The 26690-nt window shown below is 42.3% G+C and overlaps 1 protein-coding gene and 1 long non-coding RNA gene across 3 annotated transcripts in view; both read right to left on the bottom strand.

Moving 5' to 3' along the window:
- Window positions 1-26690, bottom strand: part of CACNB4 (calcium voltage-gated channel auxiliary subunit beta 4) — a 266634-nt gene that overhangs the window by 132471 nt on the left and 107473 nt on the right. The window lies entirely within an intron of this gene.
- LOC141279195 (uncharacterized) lies at window positions 977-20003 on the bottom strand. Its single transcript, XR_012333119.1, has 3 exons — window positions 14476-20003; window positions 12382-12541; window positions 977-3325 (listed from the first exon to the last, which is right to left on the bottom strand). It is a non-coding gene; the product is annotated as an uncharacterized lncRNA (long non-coding RNA).

Below are 26690 nucleotides of genomic sequence, written 5' to 3'. Positions count from 1 at the left end.
AAAAAGAAATGGTATAGTTTACATTCAGAGCCTGATGGGTATAGCCAAGTTTTCTCCAGGAAGGCAATCTTGAACTTCAAAATTATCCTCTTCAATTAAGTATGTGGAGGTGAGGTTTTATGCTCACAGAATCTTTGCAAGTCCTAAATTAGGAGATGAAAATCAAATACCCTAAGAATCAGATCACTGCTGACAAAATTCTGGCTGAGTTTCCAGAACTAGGTATCTGATATGTGCCTCCCCTGCAACGTCCTCAAGATATCTTCCTACTAAACTAGTCACTAAGTTAGACAAATCTTCAGTATTTGAGTTGGCTGCTGGCTGGCATTTTGAAAGCCAGCTACTCTATGTAAATGCAACACTCAAGCAAAAAATCTAACTAGTTGCACATCTTACAGTCAGAACATATTTTACTTAAAAGGGATATGAATCAAAACATTCATAGAAACTAAGCTATGCATTTCCTTATTATTTTTCTGTCTTTTTTGTATTCTTCTCTCTTTTCCTTTCTCTTAAAAAATATTTTGGGAAGTTCACCCCCACTAAGTTTGGAATGTGGCATGAAGAACTTTTTTCAAAGCTGCCTTTATACAGTGTATATTTCAAAACCAGGGCAAAACAATATCACACTTATCAACATATTACTCAGTCCTAAGAAAACCCTGATAGTTATAGTATCTTGCATAGTTTGCATAGTTCTTTATATTGTAACTTTGATCCAAGGGGTTTAAAACACACACACACACACACACACACACGCACGCACGTGCGCACCATTCAAGATACCACAGCTGATGAAAGCATCTATAATAATTATAAGATCTACCTCACCCTGCTTACAACACTACAACACTCTGTAGTAGCAATAATTAAAGAATCAGAGCTATAAAAATAATGAGAAACTAATGTCTAAAAATAATGTATATTATTTTATAAGTAGATAAGTTTTCAAAATGAAAACAGTGTTCACGTAATATGTTTGCCAGCTTAGCTTCAGTATTTAAAGACTTAATCAGCACCTCTCTGTTGAGTACACCCATGTACCAAGCACACACTCTTCCAAGAGTAAACATCTGAATCTTAGAACGTTATTCAAATAAACCTCAACTGAGACGCATGGCAATCATCATTTTATTCTTTGTTGTCTGAACTGGCTCTCTGCTGATGCCCTGGCACTGTTCTGTAAGCATAAGGACCAGCTCTCACCACTGAAAACAGCCTGGTTCTGACCCTGCAGACACTGCTAGAGGCAGAGAGAAAATCTACTCTGAGTCCTCTTTACCTTAGGAATCATCATTTTTAGAGGGGTGAGGCATCTTCCGTACATGGCAGGTAACCACCAGTATAGTGAGTAATCTGTCCCAGGGAGGGTGGTGAAGCAAAAGGCCAAGAGGAGCAACAAGAGAACGTTCTGCTCCAGACACTGGAAGGGCATGGTCTTCCCATCTCCCAGTGATGCATCATGTGTCCCATCCTTGGCCAACTGGTCCACCAGTCATGGATTAGAGCTCTTCTGAACTCAGGACCTCCGGCACATAGTCAGTGTAAGAATCTCCTCCCTCTACATTTCTCAGGCTCTAACAATGGGAAGCAAGGGCCTTCATTACGCCCATCCTAACCTTAATCCCTATCCCAGCTTCCAGAATCCCACTAGTTTCACTTGCTTCCCCAAAAGAGACTTACAAAACTTCTAACTGAAGTATAAGGCACATACAGAAACATGCCATATACATGTGCAACTCAATGGATTTTCACAAATTTTACACTGCATAACTGGCAAGCAGTCAAGTGGACTTTTTTTTTTTTTGCGGTACGCGGGCCTCTCACTGTTGCAGCCTCTCTCGTTGCGGAGCACAGGCTTCCGAACGCGCAGGCTCAGCGGCCATGGCTCACGGGCCCAGCCGCTCCACGGCAAGTGGGATCTTCCCAGACCGGGGCACGAACCCGTGTCCCCTGCATCGGCAGGCGGACTCTCAACCACTGTGCCACCAGGGAAGCCCTCAAGTGGACTTTTTAATACAGACACACGAGGTCTGTTTAGCTTTACCCAAAATGGCAAAGTCTGGTCTCCAAGCTAGTATTTTCCGTGGGCTTCGTATAACCTTGCAAAACAATTTCCGCTTTAACACTGTAAAGGGAATACTCCTCTTAGCCTTCCCACCCCCGCTCCACTAAGTCAATATGTCTTTTAATAAGGAGGCTGTCATCAGAACGGTAAAATCTCCCAGCGCTAATCCTTACTCCCACCAAACCTCCCACTGTTTTCTGTGCTGGGAATCACAATGTGATGACGTTCGGAGGGATCCTAAGAATTAATTCTGGTTCAGCCATGACAGTGGAGCGGAGCTGAGCCACAAGTTGGTCTCATCCACACTTTTCTATATCTGCTCATTATCTGCAGAGATCTTAATGTATTGTGGTGGGAGCCCGCACAGCTTAACTTCTCAAGCTTTCTCCACAAAACTAGTATTTAAATCTTTTATTTTCTCCCATTGCTAGACCTTGTTGAAGTAATCCAAATCTTAATTTAGACAAAACACTATTAAAATCCAGGTCACCGGCTTCCCTGGTGGCGCAGTGGTTGAGAATCTTCCTGCCAATGCAGGGGACACGGGTTCAAGCCCTGGTCTGGGAAGATCCCACATGCCGCGGAGCAACTGGGCCCGTGAGCCACAATTACTGAGCCTGCGCGTCTGGAGCCTGTGCTCCGCAACAACAGAGGTCGCAATAGTGAGAGGCCTGCGCACCCCGATGAAGACTGGTCCCCGCTTGCCACAACTAGAGAAAGCCCATGCACAGAAACGAAGACCCAACACAGCCATAAATAAATAAATAAATACATTTAAAAAAAAAAAAATCCAGGTCACCATTTTCAGTAGAACTATTTTCACATATGAAGGGCAACACACATCTCCAATAGAAAATGACCAAAAGGGACTTCCCTGGTGGCACAATGGTTAAGAATCCGCCTGCCAATGTCCCACATGCCCTGGAGCAACTATGCCCGTGCGCCACAGCTACTGAAGCCCGCACACCTAGAGTCCAAGCTCCGCAACAAGAGAAGCCACCGCAATGAGAAGCCCGTGCACCACAATCAAGAGTAGCCCCCGCTTGCTGTAACTAGAGAAAGCCCACGCACATCAACAAAGATTCAACACAGCCATAAATAAATAAATAGATAGATAGATAGACAGATAGATAAGTAAATAAATTTATTTTCAAAAGAAAAGAAAAAAATAAGAAAATGACCAACAGCAGCACCTCGAGCTTCACCGGCATCTTCAGAGGTATGTTTTAGGAATGTCTTCCGAGTACATGCTTTCATCTGTTGACAAGAATATACTCAGAGAAGGCCCAATAACAATGTGCATGAAAGCAGCGTCCTCTCCAGATCAGCCTCCACTCTTCCCCACTCTACTCTTACACTGCATGGCTGACCTATAAGCCCTACTCTTTGGCTTCTGGTTGGGTTTAGTCAGTGGGAGCCCCAACAGAGTCCAGAGTGAGGGGAGAGAATGGGTTTAGGGTATTAATCCCCTAGCTTCCTCCCCGTGGGATGCCCTCAGGCTGGCTGCAACCCTCCACAGGCAAAGCTGCATCCTTCTCGAGGTAGCCTTCTTGACAGGACTCAGTCCTCCTAGGTTTCCATAACCACGCCTTTTTCTGGTCCTATTAAGCCTAAGTGTGCTTAGACCTCGTGCTTCCCTTACACCCTACCAACACCTTTTCAACTTATTAAACCCTCTCAAATTGTCCTAATTTGAGGATGCTATCTGTTTTTTGTAGAGATTCTGATTGATACAAGGACCTCTCGCCCCCCCTACTCAGAACGTGTCGTTTCCTTTTACCTTTGACAAATATTGCTATCCATTTTTACCTTTTAAAAATATCACTACTGAATCATGCAAATGTTTTCCTGGATTGGAAGCTCATGGAGATGAACTGAAAATACGAAAGAATAAAAATGGAACTTTGGTCACTCTTGGCTAGGGCCAAATGTAGCATCGACATGCAAATGTCATCAAGACCTGCGTACAAATAATGAAGACGCCAACATTTTCCTAAAACACAAAACCTCTTTCTGACATTCTCTAACACTGAGTTTTTAATGTTCGTTTAAGTTTTATGGATGCACTATCATTTTAATCCGTCAAGGACTGGGGATTTCAAATCGTATCAGAAAACAATAGCAAACAAAAAAGCTTGAAAGAAATTGCAACTTTAATCTGGATTCCAAGTTAGATAAAGGTCTCACCATTTGCGTCAGAGAGCAATCTAGTCTCTATCTTGGATATTCTCCCAACTCCCAACTGCTTTGTTAGCTGTCAAGCAAGCACCATACAAAATAATTTGCGTATATCACCCTTCAGTGGTTTATTCCAATTTTTTATATTATTAACCCTGGTATTCAGCACTGTAAAAGGAACACTGCTCTAGAAAGAGATGTGAGGAGGTTCTAGGGCCAGTTCCACCACAAATTGTCTGGGTCATTCTGCACAAGTTGCCTCACCGCTTTTGAACCTCAGTTTTTTCATTTATGAAATGAAGTGTGGGGGCGGGGGGCGTGGATGCAACTTCTCAAATCTTTGTTTTTTAAAATAACATTACAACAGAGAGTAAATAAATTCTTCTTATGGAACCTGGAAGCCTCAGCCTAATGCTGCTTCCCTTGATTGAGAAAGTTCTTTGAAGTCTTATATTTCACAATAAAAATTTGAGCTAATTTGGTTTATTCTCAATGAAAAAAGAATGTTTATATTTATTTTAATATAAAAATGTTTTACAATACTCACCAATATCTATAAATCTTAAAATGTACTAACCCAGCAATTTCACTTCTAGGAAACTATTTTGGGGAAATGCTCTATGTATATGCAAAGATTCATATGTAAGAATATTAACCATAACATTTATCTGCAGGATTGAAAATGGGGAATATTCTAAATCTATCAATGGGCTAAATTCATTATGGTAAATCCACCCTACACAGTCATTATGTCATTCAGTTATTAAAAAGAATAAATTGTTAGGGAAAAACACCCATGGTACATTTTTAGGTAAAGAAAGCCAAGTCACAGAATAATATTTATGATGATCTCATTTATATTTTTTAAAATTACAAATAGCATATATGTGCTTGTAAGTATGTTTTTCTAAATATCCATGTCTATCAATGTATAGAAAAAAGGTCTGCATGGATACCCACTGAATTGCTAAGAACAGCTACCTTTGAGGAAGGGACTAGGTTGGGAGATAGTCAAGGAAGACAAATTTTTCACACTATATGGTTTTTTACTGCTTAAATGTTTTTTCCTAAATATCTCATTTCACTGAATTTAAGATAACAATGATTTTAAGACTCAACCTCAGATTATGTATCACTAGGGGAAAAAGCTACCAATAAAACTATGAGATACCATTAATTTTAAGATGTAGCCCAGTTTTAGATGTATCAAAATGTGTGTGTGAGGGGGTAGATGCCTCAGGGTCAATAAAATACACTGTATGACCTCAGAAATTGTTACAATATAGAAGAAAACTAACATTGGGACTCTAGAAAGACACATCATATCTTATGTACCAAATATTTGGTTTTTAGTTAGCTAATAATTAAATGTGACTATCAAGGATCTTTTCTTTGTAAAATCAAGTATCAACATAGCATTTTCGGACCTGTGTGGTTTTAATTCTTTTTTTTTTTTTTTTTTTTTTTTTTTTGCGGTATGCGGGCCTCTCACCATTGTGGCCTCTCCCGCTGCGGAGCACAGGCTCCGGACGCGCAGGCCCAGCGGCCATGGCTCACGGGCACAGCCGCTCGGCGGCATGTGGGATCTTCCCAGACCGGGGCACGAACCCGTGCCCCCTGCATCGGCAGGCGGACCCCCAACCACTGCGCCACCAGGGAAGCCCGGTTTTAATTCTTACTCTATTCTGCAGCATCTTCGCACTTCACAGCAGGCCCTGTGCATCGTGATAACTAGGAAATGTTCTAAGCTTCCCTACCTTACCAATTTCACCTACATAATAGAAATATGTAACTCCATCCCTATATTCTAAGCAACAACAACATGATCAAATGTGAGATTATTTGAAAGTCTAATAATAAATTCTTAATTCTACCTCTTGGATCAGTAGAGCCATTGAATCAAATAAACCCCAAGACATTAATCTCTGGAACGTCATTCGAAATTAAATATTAAGCTATCAATAATGACTCTTTGGAAATAAACTGGGGAACTAATTTGTTTACTCACTAACTATTTTAGCATGATGGTCATCACGTTTTTCTAGCTTGTTGATAAATATTTGCCTCCAACTCTTACTTCATTCAAACACTAAGAGAATATCTGATTTGTGGCTGAAGTAAACATTCTTTACTTTTTCATCCTGGTGGCCTTTCACTTTATCATACAGGAAAATCAAACAGATCAGGCACATCACTCCTTTTAAAAGTAATGAATGACTTTATAAAAAATAATGAATATCTCCTAGAATTTATTCTATTCCTGGGGTTTTCCTATTGACTGATTATTGTTTTCAGTACACCCCAAAGGATAATAATGCTGAGCTGAAGAAAAGTTTGTAAAGCAAGAAAACACCAAACAATAAACATTCTTGATGATTAAACATCACAGCCATCATGAAACAATTATTTAAACTTTTTTTGTCAATACTTTCCTAGTGTACAACTAAGAAGGAAAGACAGAGATCATCTAAAGAAGAAATACCTCTCCTCAATCGTCAATAAGAATTAGGAGAAGCTTACTTCTCAGAAAGCTTTTGCCTTTGATTTTTTTTTTTCTTAGAGATGAGACTCAAATATTTCCACCTCAAATCGCTGTGGTCTAGAAGTGCACTGTGGGTATTGGTAAGCAAATGAACAATAGGAAAAGCATCCTTTTTTGCCTTTAAGAGTTAAAAATCTAAGATAAAAAAAAAATCTTCCTTTTCAAACATCTAGTCCTTTCAAAGATGTGTGTCACACACACCTTCTTCCTTCAAAGATTCTGAAAAAGACTCAAGGTCCAAATCCTGACCCCTTTGTCAGCATACATAAAACACCATGGTAATTGGTCATTTCAAAAATCAAATGGCATATAGCGGCATTTGTACCCCAACTGAAGAAATTGCTTATCAGCAAACAGAACAAAATTTTGGATTTGAAGAAACCTTAGAAATTACCTAGTCAAACCTCTTTGTGGCCGCGCAGGCCCAGCGGCCACGGCTCACGGGCCCAGCCACTCCATGACACGTGGGATCTTCCCGGACCAGGGCACGAACCCGTGTCCCCTGTATCGGCAGGCGGACTCCCAACCACTGTGCCACCAGGGAAGCCCAAACCTCTTTGTTTTATAGGAGGAAATATTAAGGATTAGAGGGATTACATGACTTGCTCAAGGCCACTGCTAGTAAGTGGCAAAGACCAAAACCTCCAACTCCCAGCAATTACGCACTACCACCCCCTCTTCTGAAAACAGAACAAACCAATCAGCCAATCATAAGGCCTTAGGAGATTAGTGCATATTTTTACCTGTCAACTACTATAATATTTTTGGAAATCACTGTCAAAAGCCATGCAAGTATTCTGAAAATAAACCACAGGATTTGGTGGGAATATTAAAACCTGCCAAGGAAGGAGTATGTTTAGTTCCCAAAAGCATAAGTATATTCATTATATATATAATAATAATAGCAGAAAACACTTACAGTATATGTGGTTTTTTTTTTTTTTTTTTTTTTGGTACGCGGGCCTCTCACTGCTGTGGCCTCTCCCATTGCGGAGCACAGGCTCTGGACGCGCAGGCTCAGCGGCCATGGCTCACGGGCCCAGCCGCTCCGTGGCATGTGGGATCTTCCTGGACCGGGGCACAAACCCGTGTCCCCTGCATCGGCAGGCGGACTCTCAACCACTGCGCCACCAGGGAAGCCCTACAGTATATGTTTTAAGAGCTTTACAAATATTAACTAATTTAATTTTCAAAACCACCCCAGATGCAGGTTCCATTATCATTGACACTTCAGGGATATGGAAACTGAGGCCCAGAAAATTTAAGACATGTACCCAGGGCCACAAGCTAGGAAGTGGAGAGCCAGGACTTAATCCCTGACAATCTTGACTGAGTCTCTGGTTTTTTGGGGGTTTTTTTTGTGTTTTTTGCGGTATGCAGGCCTCTCACTGTTGTGGCCTCTCCCGTTGCGGAGCACAGTCTCCGGACGCACAGGCTCAGCGGCCATGGCTCACGGGCCCAGCCGCTCCGCGGCATGTGGGATCTTCCCGGACCGGGGCACGAACCCGCGTCCCCTGCATCAGCAGGCGGACTCTCAACCACTGCGCCACCAGGGAAGCCCTGAGTTTCTGTTTTTAATCACAACACTAGTACACCACATACACATGTTTCATAATACAAAACACAAGAAGTAAATGACATTTTCCCAGCTCATAGCCATGTTCAGTAGAAGATAATTTTTTTAAGTTTTATGGAGGTTAAAAATGATTGAGAGATACTTTTAATTAAAATCTTATCACTCACTGAACTTTTCAACAAATCTGCTAATAGAATAATAACACTGGAAGTCAGATTCTTTTTCCTATATGGTGCTAGAGCTAAGAAGAAGAGAGGGATTACAGAATAATAGGAACAAAAAAGGCAAAATAAGAGGACTAAGCTATTCACAAACTACACAATCAAGCTCCTGAATAACTGGCAGCTGCCAATATTCATGTTAAGATGTACTATCTTAGATCAATTCCCTTGAATGAAAAAGGAATGAAAGCAAATTCAAACATCCTGTTTTAAATGTGAGACTTTTCAATATTTCTGAGAACAGATGCAAAAGGAAAAAATAGGATATAGGAAGTACTGATACTGTGGCACCATTTAAGAGCGAGAAAAGTATTTATTGCTCAAACCACATATTTATGCTATAAAAGAATACATAAATGTATAGTGAGAACAAGGATTGTTCTATTTAGATCTTTAAAACTGCCATGTGAGCTATCTGGGTCACCTTCCTTTTGTCTGGGCTGCACAGTTTTATCATAGACTCTTCCAAGTCCTAAAAAGTTCAAAGTCCAAGGTATAAAAATCTACAGCTCCCAATCGGCTTCCCATTATTTTATGTGAACTCTCCTGAGTTTACACACTACTAGTGCTCCATCCTCCATAAGTAAGATCCCAGGCACCTGCTCCACGGGGCCTCACCTTGGTTAGCAGTGTAACAGTTGTTGCTGCGTTTACTGTCTGCGCAGCCCGATGCAAACACATTACAGGCACCTAAGTCAGCCTGATTTAGATCAGCATACAGAGTCTCTATCTATGCAGCTTTCTTGGTGCAATTTTTAACTTAGCTTCATGGAAATCTGAGCTCATGACTTGATGATTATTGTAAAGGACCAGTGGGAGAGGGAAGAAAAAGAATACAACTTAACGCATTCAGTTATGTCTCCTGTCCTCCTTGGGTGGCTTAGTTTACCTAGGTAAGGGATGTTTAAGGCAGATGGTGAACTGAATGATGAGAACTGTCCACACAGAAAGAAGATCCAAGCTGAACTCTGATGGAAAGGGAAGGGCTAAGGCAATGGGATGCCTCCTCACCTTCACCCTAAAAGCATGTTTTTTTCATCATTATTGCAGACCTTCCTACAGAACATCTTACACCACAGAATAATGCAATGTTCACTGTGTACACATAGAGTCAGAAGACCACATTCTAAAGTCCTGATGGACTCATCATAATCGAATAGGAAGCAGAACACCAGCAGGAAAGGAGATACAGAAGCCCCTGAGGAAAGTTGGGGGTCGATCCTAATGCTTCCCTCTGTCGCTCGAAAATGCAGAGTACCAAGAAAGAGGCAAGACTGATGACCTTGGAGAGGCAAATTCATGGGTTCTGACCAGATTTAAGGAATTTCTCTCTTTAGCTCCACGACAATTATATCTAGAAATCATTTCAATATATATTGCTAAGAACTGATTGATTGAAGAGAAGGTTCTGTTCACCACTTACTTAACAGACTCGGGACAAACACCAAAATTGCTCAACTGAGTAAAACAAGTTGATTTTCTTAGTCAAATTTATTACACATAAGCAGCATTTGGTTTTCCTCTCTGGCCAGTGATGGATTCTTTCATAGAACCGGCCTGACTCTCTAGAAATAGGCCAGAAAGACTTTTTAACCCCAGAAGGGATCTTCTGATATACCAAACCATAAAGACCTGTGGTCTAAACATTTCCAAAAGAAATCTAAGCCTTAATATCCCTAGAGTGTTTTTCCAAAGGTCTCTAAACACACAAAGCCTTCTGTTTGAAATTTATCCCCCTTCCTAACAAGCACAAGGACATATCTTCATATTTAATAACTCTATTATAATCTTTGAAAGTAGCAATCATTTATTCTCTCGGGGATGTGTTGCTTTTCAACCCTCTTGGGTATCTTTATGTCAAAAGCAGTTAGTTTTCCTTCTCCAAAAGTTCTATGGCAGAAATCTCCCACTTAGCATTAACCATCAATTAGCAAAGCATGGATCATATCTATACGTGAATGTCCATGAATGTACGAGGGGGTACAGTGTGTGTACACCTATGGGTACACAGACATTTAGGCAAACACACATAGTTACACAGCTTATAGAAAATGAATAGTTTAAATAATTAACATATAGTTAGCCTTATAATATGTACGTAGATGTAAATTTACATACGTGCTTTAATATATACGTACACATTAGATTTTGTAAAATTTACCTTCACTTTAAGAGTTCTAATAGTGTTAATAAATATACTATGGCTCCTTTCTGTGTTTGAAAACACTTAAAAGAATATATTTCCCTCCCTAGTAAATGCCTTGGATTATGATCTGATCATCTTTTTTATTGAAAAAGGTCAGGTCCCTACCTCTACATTCAGATTTAAGCATTTGGAAAAGGAACAAATTGTGTCAGAAAAATCAGCTATTAATTTAATGTGCAGTTAAGCCTGGCTTCCCTTTACAAAATACTCTTAAAAATCTGTATTTCATTTAAAATGCTCAAAATTCCAGAAGGTCCACGTAGGAACTTTAAATTTTGCAAAGTGTCTCCTGCACAGGCCAGTCTAGTCCTCATGTGCTCAATATCTTATCAAGTGAGAACAGGACTTCACAGAATGCAATACACAGTAGCAGGTTTAGAATGACATACATACATGTACAACGACAGTCTGAAAGGATACACAGTAATATGTTAACAGCAATCATCTCTGGGTGGATTTTAGGTAACTTTTTCTACTTATGTGCTTCTTCCATTTATCCCTATAAGAACATCCCTCATACTGTTTGTGTAATACCCCTAACGAGTGAAAAAAATCTGTTCTTATAGTGATTTCACAAACGTCAAAATATGCAATGAATCCATTTATAAGATGTGTATACCAAGGAGCAGATCTATCAAAATCAATTGTGCATCAGATAAAAAACAGATAGTGTACATTGGGGGCTCAGCCAGTGAAAAGTATCTTGGCCATCAAGAGCTGCCTGAAGACCCAGTGAGGGCCGGGAAGGTGGAATGGGGCAACCCTCCCACAGAAGACAACATAGTCACAGTCTGTGCATGATGGAAGTAACTGACCTGGGCTGGGTGTGGACCCACTTAGGAGCACACACTCCATTATCCACGTCAAGGCAACAAAAGGAGTGATGTGACATTCTGTGTGAAACCTCCCACTCCTGTGCGGGGCCTTGCTATGGGACACCAAAAGGTCTTTTGTACTTCCTTGCAAATCTAAATGATGCTGACACTTAACTACCCTCCTAGAAACCAGAGCAGAAGTTAACGGACTTGTCCAAAAAGGCTCCAAAGGACTTGAGTCTAAAATGCCCGGACTTGAGTGTATCGCAGCATGGCTCCTGTTCCCCTCTCCCTGTATATACACAGCACGTGAAACACAGAGGTTACGAGCAAAAATCTAGGGTACCCGGAGTAGACTGTCTACCTCTGGACCAGATTCTTATAAAAAGGCCTCGCATCACAGTACCAAAATCTCTCTCATACTACGGGGAGGTGCAGTGCTAACAGTGTACAATAACACTTTGTTCTTATTCAGAATAAAATATCTGTCCCCAGGCGAGATGATCTTATTACAGGCTGACTGTGTGAACACACTGAATAGAATCACTTATGACAGGTAAAACCCCGCACACCCCACGAAGACATTTTCAACAGCACAGAGCGGTGGGACACATGTGGGTGGCTTCCCCAGCCCCCCAAAGGAAGCGCTGTACTCAGCTTTTAGTGACTGTGTATTCTCGGACTGCAGCTGGGCGTCTGAGAAAAGCCTCTCCACACCTATCCACCAGACCTGTTCCGAGAGCTTAGCTTCGATCTGGGCAAACCCCACACTTACAGCCATATATGCATTGGCATTGAGAAAGACTGCGGAGGATGTGGCTCTCCAGGTGTGGCTTTATTTTTCACTTCACCGGGTCAGCTATTTAGGCCTAGTCTTCTCCATTGGCTTGAAGCTTTGTTCACACCATCTTGGGTAACACATCACATTATTCTTCCTTATAAAAACAAATAAACTCAAATGAGCATTCAGAGACAGTTCACCCCTCCGAACACCTCTGCCTTCCCCTCTGATTTATGGGACACCCTTCCGATCCCACCCATGAGAAAGCCTCCCCTACTCTCTTTCAACTAAGGATGGGCCAGGTGCCTTTCTTCCTTCCTCAAGTTTCCCACCTGCCTTGCCTCTGCAGACGTGCACAGCCTTGAGGATCTCAGCCTGCTGGCCGCCACTGAGTCACTGGGAGCAGAGCACTGCAGTACCTAGCACTACCCGCCATCAACTACTGCCACGGACTCAAATCACTGCACTCGGTACTTGCCACCCCACCCAAAAGCTTGGCCGTCCTGGGAGGCTGGACCAGGAGGGGAAAAAACATGTTTTTATACTTATATGGCTCCCCTCTGAACCACCGCATCTGAAATGTACACAGTTCTGGAGAACAAGGTGCTGGATACATTCATTCCTAGCCAACTCTGGTCAGAGCAGCCGGTGTCACACATCACCGGGTTATTCTGCAATAAGTCCAATCCACTTAAGTTTAAAACCAAGGGTCGAAAAGTTGCAATTCAATGAGGCATCACATGTTTCATAACTGAGTGTGGAGAGAAGGGGTAGGAGAAATAATCAGACCTCCCGAAGAACCAAGCCGGGGAAGCAGTTCACTCAACTCCTGTACTTGCCGTTTGCATCCTCCCATCCCACTTGCCAACGTGGACCTTCTCTATCTCAGCCACCGCCGTTTCCGACTACAGTCCCTTGCAGTAAACTGACAGGTTGGTAATTTACGAGCACGCTGGGCAACACCAGAGAGACTTTGCAGAAACAGAGTTGGAGTGAGAGCTCACACGCAGACAGGCAGGAAAATGGGATGCCTCATCAGAACAGAGGCTTTCTATCTTTCAGGGCTAGCACATCATTTGATACATACGTCTGCACTGACGTATAGCATAGGGGTTTTTTTTTCTGTTATAATCTGTTTGTTTGGTGGTTTAGCCAGAGAATCTTATATAACACATTCCTGTTTCAAATGTAGCAACATGTATGGCATTGCACTCATCGAAAATTCAGGCTCCGCACAGCAGGTCCCATTCCCATCCCGAATCATTTTACCTTGCAAGGTGTCTATATAATTGATGAAAAACATCAAGAACCACCACTAGCAATAGTAAAAGAAAGATTCAGTCATCAGCTTTACCCTGGATTCAAAAGCTAGCATTCAGATGGTATGATTTTAGGGATTTCTCAAAACCACCTTCATCCTGATTTTAATACATTATATGAGCCTGACCTGTGGAGGGAAGGGAGTCCAGTTTTCTAAGCCAAAACACAAGTGAGCCTACTCCGGGCTTCCAGGGTAGAGTACAGGGACATACTTCCTGCCTCTGCACTGGGGTGTTATATGACCACAACCTTTGCATCTGATTTCCTTAACAAAGAAGCAGGAGATCTGCACTGCTTGTTTGGCCAGAAAGCACATCACACAGCTATAGCTGAGGAACTTCCTTCACCCTAGCTCAATACAATGTGTATTATATAATGAATGAGCCTTTTCTGTGAACCCTGCTATTGGAAAACATAGGCACTTTCTGCATAGTTTAAGCCGGTCTGCAAGGAGCAGTTATCCCTTGTCAGATCAAACGCGGACCAAGTATTGTATATATCCAGGCAGATTACACCCTTAGATCCCTCAGCTATCACCCTAATTAATTTGTTTTTTGCTTGACAAGACATTATATAATAAAGAATTATTTCAGTTAACTCTAAACTATACAGAGAACATTTACACAGCAGCCAGCAAGCACCCGAATGATGTTGGCTTTCAGCTCCATGTTCCCTGCGTTGCCTAAGAAATAAGGTGGTGGTGGGGGGTTGTTAATGGGAGGAAGAAGAGAAGGGGAGAGGAAATCAGCTATCTGTGAAAATACTTACAGCCTCCGAGTCTTCAATTCCATGCAGGTACAAATTGTCATACATGGAGGTCTGATAATCCAGAGCACCTCTATCAAGGCGAAAACAAAACTGCTACAGAAGCCACAGCTAGAGGTAAAGACAGAAAAGGCCTGTTTGGAAGAATTGCGCCTGCCTTATCAATTGCTGTGAATTTACCAGGCAAGATGCTATTCATTCACATCGCACAGGGTGAGATTATCCCCAGAGGCGGTCCAGAGCTGGCATTTTATCTGCCTTCCCAAACAGAGCATAAAAAAGCAGAACCCTTCCTCAACCACAGACTGGTGACTGAGCTAGGAAAGCAGTCTCTGATTGGCTCAGCTCCCCTGCTTCAGTCAGCTGAAGAGTGTTCCCTCGGTGAGTGGAGGGCCACTCGGAGCACCCTACCAAGCAGACAGCTGCTTCCTGTTTCGTCTGGATCATATAGTTCTGCAGCAAACACTTATCAACATCTAAAAGGCTGCTTGGTATGTTGGGAAAGGCGGGCGATTGAATACTCTAAACACAACTGCTCATCTTCTTAATGAAACGCACAATTGGAGGGGGATGGGGAGCAAGAGAAATTTTTTTTCAGAGAATATTGTGTAAAGACAGGTGAACAGATACTCATCTCTATCCAACACCTGTACTTAACAAATGCAACTGAAGTCAAACAGGCAATAAGTCATTTAAATTTTTTTTAAAAACCAAGATAAAAGAAAAACAATAAACAGATGGTAAGATTTCTTGTGGGAATTTCTACTGTAAAACAATTTCTACTGTGGGGCTTCCCTGGTGGCGCAGTGGTTGGGAGTCCGCCTGCCGATACAGGGACACGGGTTCGTGCCCCGGTTCGGGAGGATCCCACATGCCGCGGAGCGGCTGGGCCCGTGAGCCATGGCCGCTGAGCCTGAGCGTCCGGAGCCTGTGCTCCGCAACGGGAGAGGCCGCAACAGTGAGAGGGCCGCGTACTGCAAAAAAAAAAAAAAAAAAAAAGAATTTCTACTGTGAAAGTTTTCGATATTCTCACAGAAATCTCTCTGCCTCACTGACAAGAAGGTACCTCTGTGACCCAACTAGTGAAGTTTGAAAATGAAGCCAAAAACTCTCAAAAGCCTTTATGTAGATGCAAAATTGTCCATTATCTTTTTAGCTTGATTTTTTTTTAATCGCCTTTAAGCGACAGCCAACGTTTTAGCTTAAATCCCCTTTTCCCCAGCGCTTAGACCTTTAATATTCCTAAAGCAGCATTGATCTTTTTCCAAAAACCCAATCAGAAAAGTCCCACTGCCTTCCCAGTTCCCATGACACCACAGCTCGGTTTCACCTAGGACAGGTCCCACACTGGAGCATACCTAGACACTTGCAGCTTCCTGGTCAACCAATAAGGTACTGCAGCTTTGAAACAGAAGAGATTTATAGCTCACTGTAAAAGAAGCCAGCTAAATTTGGAAAAAAAAGAAGTTGGTGAGGAGCAACGAACATAATCTAGAGAAGCTGCATGACTCACGGGGGTAAAACAATGACCCAGAAACTCAGAGGCTGAGCCCAGCTTCCTCACTAATTGGTCGGATGACTCTGGACCAGTCACCACTTCTGTGGGCTTCAGTTTCCTCACCTGCCAAATTGAGGTAAGAAATAACCCAGAGAAAGGACTTTGCAAATCTAAAGCGCAACATAAACGCTTATCAATGACAACCCTGCTTCGTCAGCTGGAAGGCACTGGCTGCAGTTCATGGGAACTCAGCACAGGAGTAACTGTCTGGCCCTGGACCCAGGAAATGAGGCCCGTATCTCTGAAAAGCCAGTATCTCTGAAAAGCGTAACTCTTAAAGGAACAAATCTGAGTCACAAAGAACAACACAAGAGCTACAACTGCTGAGCCGAGCACAGTTCGCCCAGGTCTGCACTGACCCACTAAGGTCTTCCAATCACAGCTGCACACTTTGGGAACAGCATCAATCCTTTCAAATATAAAAGATGCCAAAGGGACTCACCTGTCCTTCAGAGCCTGAAAATGGTAGGGTTCATACAGGAGGTCACCTGTGCCACCAGGAGGATGGCAGAAGAGGATGGGTACAGTTGGCAGGATTTCATAGAAAGGGACCCAGTGCCAGCCCGACCTGTTGACGACTGTGTGTCCTGGAGCAAGTTATTTCCCAGGCTAACCTCAGCTCTCTCCTCCATCAAGCAAGAGGACTGGGCCAAAAGATTTCTAAGCTCAAATTCCTGTATCAGACTCTGTTATTTTAATTAACTCTCTAACTACAGCCATGTGATATTTTAGGCAGAATCAACAGAATATCAAGGCAAGAGGGTCTTTTTTCTCCTTAGATTTTCCAGATCATTTCCTTATTTTACTGTTTCAACCGAGAGTATAGATATTTCCTGAATATCTTTAAATGGGAATCTAAATTTGGGGGGGTGGGTGGGAAAAAGCCGTTCACTTCCATAATTCACCAAGAAGATGAGAGAAACTGCCCCCTACTGGGAAAACTGTACATGGCTCAACTCCTCTCCTGCATTTCCCAACAGCCAATGTAAGGGTCTAAGGAAAGTCTTTAAAAAGCAGGGGCTCGTTTTGTGATATACAAATGTAGGCAGTAAGGAAGATAACTCAGGATCGGTGGTCAGGAGGGAGCACTGGATCAAGCAAAGTAGCTTGTGGTTACTCCCAGCAACCCTACACCCAAACCCCTCAAGGACTAAGAACAGACGAGACGTAAAGCAGGGGCAGCCTGGCTCTGCCTGCTTCCCAGGTTAGAAAAATGCTGAGCAAATTGTTAGAGGTGGGAGAACCCCAGAGGTCCCCTAATCCAGCCCTCATTTTAATACCCAGAAAGGTTAAACTGATGTATTCAAAGCCATAATTTTCTATACTTAAGTGTTCCTTCCCTGCTCCTTCTTGAAGGGGTTTTCAAGATAAGGAATGAGGAGCAGTGGGTGTATTCCCAGGAGGAATTTGGTAAAATGAAAGGGGGGGGTCACCTTGATGGGAAAACCCCTATTTTTCCCACTCTTTTCATTCTAAAAACTGTCTAAACACAAGCTATTTGGTCACCCACCCACAAGTTGACAACTGAAAATCAATTAATAGATTGGGGAGTCTGCCCCTAGTGTTTGGATCTCCACAGAATAAGCATTGCACGTACAGGTCACCTAAAGTTCTCAATCCAATGCTCAGGCTGATCCCAGAGTTCCAGAGGCAGCCAGTGAGAGACTCAGTCTGGACTTCCCCAAAGGAACTCTGAGAAGTTCCCACAAAAGTGAACTCGAACTCCAAGAGGCTCTTGGAACTGACCATTCCTGTCCCAAGATTCTCTGAACTGAGAGCTGGCTGAGAAGTAGCGAGAGGTCCCTGGGAGCTTCCTGGGCCTGTTTCAGATCATCTCAAGTCCCTAGCTTTTGGTGAAAGGGCCTTGATATCCTATCAGGTCTACGTTCTGAGGACCAAATTTCAAGGGTGTCATATTTCACTGCAGCAAGAGGCGAACATCAAGTGAGGGATTGGCACCGTCTTGGTTTTGGTTTGAAGAGTTCTCCAGTTAAGTGATTGATTGAGAGGATGAAAGAGAAACCAACCCTCCCCTGGGTCTACTTCTATTTCCAGCTACAATGAGGATCAGTCTGAAAAGCTCCTGGGTCACCTTGCATCAGTGTTTCCCCATAACCTGTCCACCTCTCACCCCTGAGTAGCCTCCAAAACTACACAGCCCCCAAAGGCATCTTCCCATTTTGAGGGTGCCCTGCTGACTGTGTTTCCTTTCAAGTCATCTCTCACCATGATCAACAGTTCAAAGTCAAAAGACCTTATGAAAAGGCATTGTTTGTGTGATTCTGTTCTCTAAATTCCACGTGATTCTCCGTATAGAGGTTATTCTTGCAATTTGACAAATGTCTCAACTGAGCTCAGTTCAGTGGAGGGAATGGTGTGGTCCTCAACAAATCAGGGAAGCTCTCTTCTGCAGCTCAAGGCAACATTCAGCTAGTTTTTGTTGGCTTCAAACTTAGGGACATGGAGTTGCTTTTCCTTACCTGGGCTGGGCTTTGTGGTACAGCACACCCATGGATTTGACGGTGGAATACAAAGGACAAGCATTTCTCTTTTCCATTTGTTTGGAAAGGGAGGGGAAGAGGGAGAGAAAAGCCAAGAATCAGCTGATTAGCTCTGAGTTTTACATAGCTGTCATCAAGACAATTGGTACAGATTTGGAAACAAAAGGAAATTTTGCTATCTAATTCCCCCCCCCCCCAGATTTCTCCAGAATTTAACTTTCTAAGCCAGTGAGGTTATGTGTTCTGCAGCAGGACTCTGAGAGGTCAGGGAAGAGACAAAAGAACAGTGTTTGGACTCTCATTGGCTCTATGGACTAGAACACGAGCCCAAGGTCTCTGCCTGACAATTTAACCTTGGGGATTATTTTGCTCTTTGTTTTTAAGTTTTTCTAAGTGGCTAAGTGTACTAGATGATTTTCTCCCTCTTCTGCAAGCACAGATACACTTATTTCCCTCCAGAAACATATATGGCATTTTGCACGTTAATATTCTAACCCCTGTTTCCCCCCTGACGTGCTTCCGACAGGTGGTACCGGCAGGGCAGACAAAAGAGTGAAAACAAAACAAAACAAAACTCTACAAACTGACTGCCCTTTTAGTAGTCCTCCGAGTTTGAATTTAGACTGTTGTAACCACCTAGGCAGGTGTATCCTTACGTCTCTCCGTGCCTCATCTGTAATGGAGGTAAAAAGAGTTCTGGACTTCATGAGTGAATGTATAAAAGGTACACAGAAAGTGCCTGGCACATCATAAGGCAGAGTGAAGAATCAGTCTTTTTTTAAAGGGAGTAGTGTGGAATCAGGGCCGCCTACATCGCCCAGCTCCGAGGGCCCCCATGCACTGCAATTCGTGTGAATGGTACTCCCAGGAGCGGCGTCACAGGGATTCTTCAGAGCAGGCTAGGGAAGAGCAGGGACTCTGGAGCCAGGCTGCCTGCATATCCCTGTGGTGCCCCTTCCCAGCTGGATGACACTCAGTGAGCTACTTTGCCTTTCTGTACCTCCATCTCCTCCTTTGTAAAATGAGGATTACCCCAAGATTATCGTGTAAGATGAAAAGCCTCGATATAAGAAAGTGCTCAGAACGATGTGTGGTACAAACTCGAGGCTGCACAAGCATCAGTTGCTTCTTCTCATCTCTGGGCTCTGGCCTGAAGACTTGGTGCCCTTTGCCTCTGCGGTGGGATTCCTCGTCCCTGCTGCCCCTGTTGCCAGCCTGGTCCTCTCAATCTCCACCTGGGTGCCTGGTCTCAGCCAGCAGATCCGAGACCAGCATCCTGCCTCCCCCTGCCCTACTTACCTTCATGCCAACCTCCTCCCGGCTGCCTACCTGCTTCATCTGGCTAGGCTGACTGCTCCTTATGCTGAAGCTGGCAGGGACTCCCAGGCCTCCTTGGCCTGACGACACCTCAACCCTTCAGCCACCCCTCCGAGCTCCACATCCTTCCCGTGTGCCCCGGGATAGGCGCGCCATGCGCACCTGACCTTCCCGACGGCCTGGCCTCTCCCCAAACTAGAATTCTGACTTCCCTTGCCTCCACCAGCCACTCCCTGGCTGCCCCAGCCTGTCACAGCCCACTGCCAAGCAAGCACCCCTGCGAAAAACCTGTAACACATGCTACGACTGGTTCTCACCAAGGAGGCAAGAGGCCAGTGAGAAAGAGAAATAGAGAGGGATAAAAAGGCAGAGACAAAAAACCCTAGAGACACTCAAAGGAAGAATGAATCTGTGGACTCGTTTTTCCTCCTCTCTGCCACTCTTGATGGCTCCGGGAAAAAAATAATACTTCATAATTCATAAAAGAGTGAGTGTAGGTAAGGTAAAAACATTCCCATGGCCTATTCACTTGCCAGAAAATGACAGATCCCTCCCCGTGATTGACGTATTACTCAGAAATCTCTTGCTTTCTGAAATTTCTGTTAAAAAAGAATGCCAATCTCTCGGCAAAAACACTCCACGCAGCCACAATGTTCATTAACTTTACACAACTTTATTTTCCATGCTTCTTCCAAAAGGGGCTGAGGAGACTAGTCCAGCTGGTCTCCTCCCCGTCGCCTATACGTCATTTAGCTCATATGATCAATGCTAATTTAATCATTACACTTTCAATTGCTGACCACTCTGCACTACTTTAGAGGCTGGGAACTCGAAGATGGGCAACTGCATCCTCCAGAGAGCCGCATGGAGATCCTTCAGACAGAAACCGAACCAAGGAGATGGCTACAATCAGAGCTCTCACATTTGGAGAAGCTCTGAAGAGAGCTGGAGAGGAATTTGATTCCTTTATCTTCAAAGCTTCAGCAGGAGAAGCAGGAAGGAGGAAGGAAGGGATCGATTTCACTCAGGGAACAGGGCAGAAATGAATCAGCCACCAACTTACTACATGGCCATGGGCAAACCATTTTCCAGTGATTCCTAATTTGCTATAAAGAGTAAACAGTTTCCTTTTTTTCAATGTAAAATTTATGAAAGGTTATTTTCTATTTTGTTACCACCTTGAGGTAGAAATTCAGGTTTTTCTCTCCCTGGGGGAGTTTTTTTCTTTGATTTGATAACATGTTTTTTGTTGTTGTTGTTTTTGTTTCTTTTTTACAGATCCATTCGGTCATCCAGTAAACATCCATGAATTCTTACTAAGTACCTAGTATCTCCTCCAAACAGAAATCAGATCATGTCAGCTCCTATCTGAAACCTTCTGAGGTTTCCCGTTGCTCTTACAGCGAAGACTCAAACCTTTAACACGGTCTAGCATGGCCTCAGCATTTCTCTCCTCACAGCCCTCACTTTGCACCTCTGACTCCTTCCCTCTCTCCTCTAGAGCCAGCCTCCCCTTCTCAGACACCCCCATCACACCCGCTCCCACCACTGGGCTCCATCTAGTTGAGCCCTTTGCCTAAAACCCCACCCCTCCCACCACCACGCCCCCATGAACACGCAGTAGTGAAGCTGATGAATTAACATCTGTCTCCAGAATGTGAGTTCCATGGAAAAAGGAATCCGGTAGCTTCTCGCCACATATGCCCGCTGCCGAGCACAGTGCCTTGCACACACACAGCTTTAAATAAATATGCGAATAACTCACAATGGCCTTGAACTCTTGGCCACTTCTGCACTTAGGCTGCCAAAACAGTGCAGTGACTAACAACAACAACAAAAAGCTCACAAAACGAAATGTGGATTTTTTAGAGCCAAGAAAACCCATAATACGAACATCCCTAGAGGGTCCTCAACAAATTGGCTTCATGCCCTGACTGGGTGAGAGTTGTTCAGATTCAGATTCTTACAAATTAAATAATCTAGGTGTGACATAGAGGTGTTGTTTTAACAATGCCTTTATTTAAAAAAAAAACAATTTATATAATGTATTGATGGAATTTTTTTTGGGGGGGTGATGGAGAGAAGACCCCATGATCTTTCATACCTTCATACCTCTGCACACAATGTTCCCTCTGTCTGGGAACATCTCACCCTCAACTTTTTCTAAGTAGTGAATTCATTTTCTTGAAGGTCCGAGGTAAATGTCACTGAGCCTTTCCCCAGTTCCCTCAGACAATCACACACTCATTCTATACTCCCATAGCCCTCTATGCTCCTAGACATCTACTAATGGGCCTACCACATAATAGTGTATAATTCATCCAGCAGACCTGTTTTTTCTACTACAAGATGAACAACTCAAGCAAGAACCATGTCTTACTCAGCTTTGTACCCTAAATGCTTCATTCCACAGAAGAGCCTCAATAAATACTGGATGCAGAAAGTGAATGACAAACATGAAAAGAAAACCCACATTTTGAGCCCTGATGACACTGCCTCCATCATAATCCATGCAGTCTAGTCTAGTAGATGTTTGAGATCTTAGAGGGAATCAACAGAGAAGGGAATGAGCCAGGAATCTGTGAGGTCAATTTTAGGGCTGCTATAGATTTAGAAAACAAACCACAAGATGGAAAGGAGTGTAGGAACTCAGGTGTGAGCTGGACTTGTGTCAACGGCAGAGGCTTTTCTTGAGTGGAATCTATGGACAGAAGGGATACTGGTGAATGATGAGTGGATGGTAGCATTGGGGTCTCAGGGTGTTTCCCAAAACATTGTTGTCTTAGAACATATTTTTGGAGAACCCCCTATTTCCCTATGGAAAAGAGTGCCAGACTCTGTACCCCTCAAAGGCAGGAACTATGTCTTATTCATCTTAACATACCCCTCTCTAACCCAGTGCCTATCACAATAACTGGAAAGTAGAAGTTCAATAACTACATTGGGAAAAGGCGAATAAGCTAGTATGATATAGGTGACCGCCACAACAGAACATAGTCCTGAGAGGGCCTTGTGTTTCAAGTTCTATCATATCTCATGCTGCCTTAGGCACCAGGCATCCTAGACTCTCAACAGGGAAATAGGGAAATGTGACTAACTGCAAAATACGGAGTTTAGAGCAGCAATCCTCATTCTAGGTCCCACCTGCAGGTAGACCTAAAGCTTTACAAAATGCTGCTAGACTTGAGTAGGATTGTCTCAGGCAATGGACTGGTCTTGAGCTTCAGGTGATAGTTTTCAGGTTCTGCAACCCAGTAAGCAGGAAGGAAGGAAGGGCGGGCGGTTTTGGTGCACACTGCCAAGCTTTGACTTCTTTATTATTCTATGTGGCCGAGATGACTAACAGCCCTAGATTCCATTCTCCATCTCTTCCTTTTAGCAATAAACCCTATTCCACCCCCAATTTTAGCAAGGCATATGACTCTCCAACTACAAACTACATTTCACAGCCTCCCTTGCAGTGAGATGTGACCCAGGTCTTGCCCACAGAGTGTGAGTGAAAGTAATGCATCCAATTTACACCTTACATCCTTGAAAGGATACTGATTGCCCACACACTCTCTTCCCCATTCCTTTGGATGTGCACTGACGAGCCAATTTCCACCAGAAAGATGGACAATGAAGAGTTATTAGGGCTAAAGAAAGTTGAGTCAGTAAACGACCTGTGAAGAGGGCTACTCTGCTGTCCTGGACCGCTCTCCTACACTGCTGGGTGAAAGAGAAAGAAACATCTTTACCTGGGGATCTCTTTGTTAAAGCAGCTTCTATTAACTAATGCCCGCTGCAAAAGTAACTAAGATGGAGGTCATTAGAACAAGAAGAAGGCAATCAGAAAAAAACGTCCATAAGGTAGGCACTGGACTCAGAAAAAGGTCTCTCACTAGGCTGTGGCATATCTTCCAATTCTTTTTTCACAAAATGCTAATAAAACCAAGATGGTGGTCGGTTACAGCAAATCCTCACCCCCACCCCCTCCATCCCCATTAAAAACAGACACTGTTACGTAATGTTTAGCCACAGTAAGTCTGTTTATTTTCTAAAACCAAAATTAGGAAAAACCCAAAATGTTGGTAAGCTAAAAACACATATAAATTGCCAATCTTATACTGCTTTTTCAAAGCTTAAATGAGTTCAGAGAAAATCTTCAACTCGATTGGGTTTTTAAATTGAAGTAGACCACTACAAAGAGAAAAATATTCACCACTTTTTAGCAAAGTCCATAAGGATTTCCTCATGAAGATTTTCAATATAATTTCTCCTAGTTCCTAACCTGGTCATTTCCTTTGCAGTACTGGATGGAAAATAAGTTAGAGCACTAAGTCCAAATCCTTTCCCCGAGAGACACAAATGGAAACAAGCTGAGTTACTTGATCTAAATTCCAATTCTCAGAAGTGATTCCTGCATTAAATATTCAAGGAAAATAACAATCATCTCTGTAGAAAATAGTATGAATTTGGGGACAAATAATAAAAAAATAGTATACATTTGTATTGATAGAAAATAGATGAAAATGTGGAAAAATTATCGATAATCCATTATATCTGTAGGCATGTTTCATAAATCCAAAAGCATAAACAAACTAAGCATATAGACTGGTCACACACACACACACACACACATACACACACACACACACGGTTTTTCAAAGTTGTTTGGCAATGCGTTTTTCTTAATTACAGAAAGTGATTTCTCAAATGTTTAAGATAGATTGAAAATTAAAAATAACAATATCCAAATAAATATTTAGGTGCCATGTACCTTACGGCACCCCAACTCACTGTATTTTTGAACCTTGTGTGAGAGGGTTCAGAAATGACCCTCTTGTCTTGTACACCTTATAAATCTATTTTCTTTTAAATGGGAAAGGCAATAATATCACAATTTTCAAAAACAGTAGTTTAAAATGAATTATTTCTCATAGCCCCTCTAAGTTACTCTTTCAACCTTCAAATTAAATAAATATAAAACACTACAAGATAATAAATGAGTAACTTGTTAATCTTCAAATAATGTCAAATCTTCATGTTCCAGAGGTTTCTTGGGCTCTTTAACCATTTAAACCTATGGATCACATGAACATGGAACAGCCTTTGTAACATAATTTGGATATGTTTACATGCCATGAAAGAGATACTAACAGACAGTAATAGTTCATTCCAGAAAATAAGGGTGGCGGTTCACAAACACATTGTTACGGATCTCAAAGTACTACCTGCCAGCATTAGGAAAAGAATGTTATGCGTAAACGTTCAGATTTATCCAACTTAATGAAGAAATTAAGAGATTTTTCCCTGCCAGGTACCTTTAAAGCTTTCCATGAAAGAACTGAACTAAAAGACAATGTCAGGAAGATGGCCTGTGGGCCTCAACTAATAAAGGCTCACTTTTGAAAAAGATACCTTCTAGAACAGTAAGATGTGAACCAAAATAACAGCTTCGGATATCATCATCCTATCTTCAGTCAAGCAAATCAATCACTAAAACTTGGGGGAGAAGAATAAAAGGTCCAGTAAGAGAGGGAATGAGCAAGCTAACTTCATAGCCAGTAGAGTCATTCATTTCCTCACTTTTAGCTCTTGTTGGTTGTGTTTACTTCATTTAACCATAAACTTAATGAATATAAAATAATCAGAGAGAGCTGAAGGGTTAGAAATCATGGGAAAGTGTCCTAACAACACACAACTCTAAAACCATAAAAGAAGAGAATAAAATATATTTTTCATTGTATTTGTTCTCCATCTACTTGTCTACTGCCGTCTCTACTTTACAACATCTTTCTCACTTTATCCTTATTTCATCCACTCATTACACTTTCCCCAAAATATGTGCTTATGATCCAGATTCCTGCTGTTTCTTATGCTTGAAACCAACTTAAGCATTTTTGTAGTCTACTGAAATTTTCCACAAATCATCCCTTTGCAAATCAACTCTCTGTCTTATGAGACCTTCCACTGCCAATTCTTCCCCAAATTTTTGTTTTTAATGGGACTTAATTAAACGTAAAAGCTTTTGCACAGCAAAGGAAACCATAAACGAGACAAAAAGACAACCCTCAGAATTGGAGAAAATATTTGCAAATGAAACAACAGACAAAGGATTAATCTCCAAAATATGCAAACTGCTCATGGAGCTCCATATCAAAAAAACAAACAATCCAGTTAAAAAATGGGCAGAAGACTTAAATACACATTTCACCAAGGAAGACATACAGATGGCCAAGAGGCACATGAAAAGATGCTCAACATGACTAATTATTAAACAAATGCAGATCAAAACTACAATGACGTATCAACTTATGCCAGTCAGAATGGCCGTTATCAAAAAATCTAGAAACAATAAATGCTGGAAAGGGTGTGGTGAAAAGGGAACCCTCCTGCACTGTTGGTGGGAATGTAAGTTGATACAGCCACTATGGAGAACAGTATGGAGGTTCCTTAAAAAACTAAAAATAGAACTACCATATGACCCAGCAATCCCACTACTGGGTATATACCCTGAGAAAACCATAATTCAAAAAGACACATGCACCCCAATGTTCATTGCAGCACTATTTACAATAGCCAGGACATGGAACCAACTTAAATACCCATTGACAGATAAATGGATAAAGAAGATGTGGGACATATATACAATGGAATATTACTCAGTCATAAAAAGAAAGGAAATTGAGTTATTTGTAGTTAGGTGGATGGACCTAGAGACTGTCATACAGAGTGAAGTAAGTCAGAAAGAGAAAAACAAATACTGTATGCTAACACAGATATATGGAATCTAAAAAAAAAAATGGTACTGATGAACCTAGTTACAGGGCAGGAATAAAGATGTAGACATAGAAAATGGA

The sequence above is a fragment of the Tursiops truncatus genome, chromosome 7 (assembly GCF_011762595.2).
Source record: "Tursiops truncatus isolate mTurTru1 chromosome 7, mTurTru1.mat.Y, whole genome shotgun sequence".
NCBI lineage: Eukaryota > Metazoa > Chordata > Mammalia > Artiodactyla > Delphinidae > Tursiops > Tursiops truncatus.
Note: the sequence above shows the minus strand (reverse complement) of the source record. Positions and strands in the feature narration are given on the sequence as shown.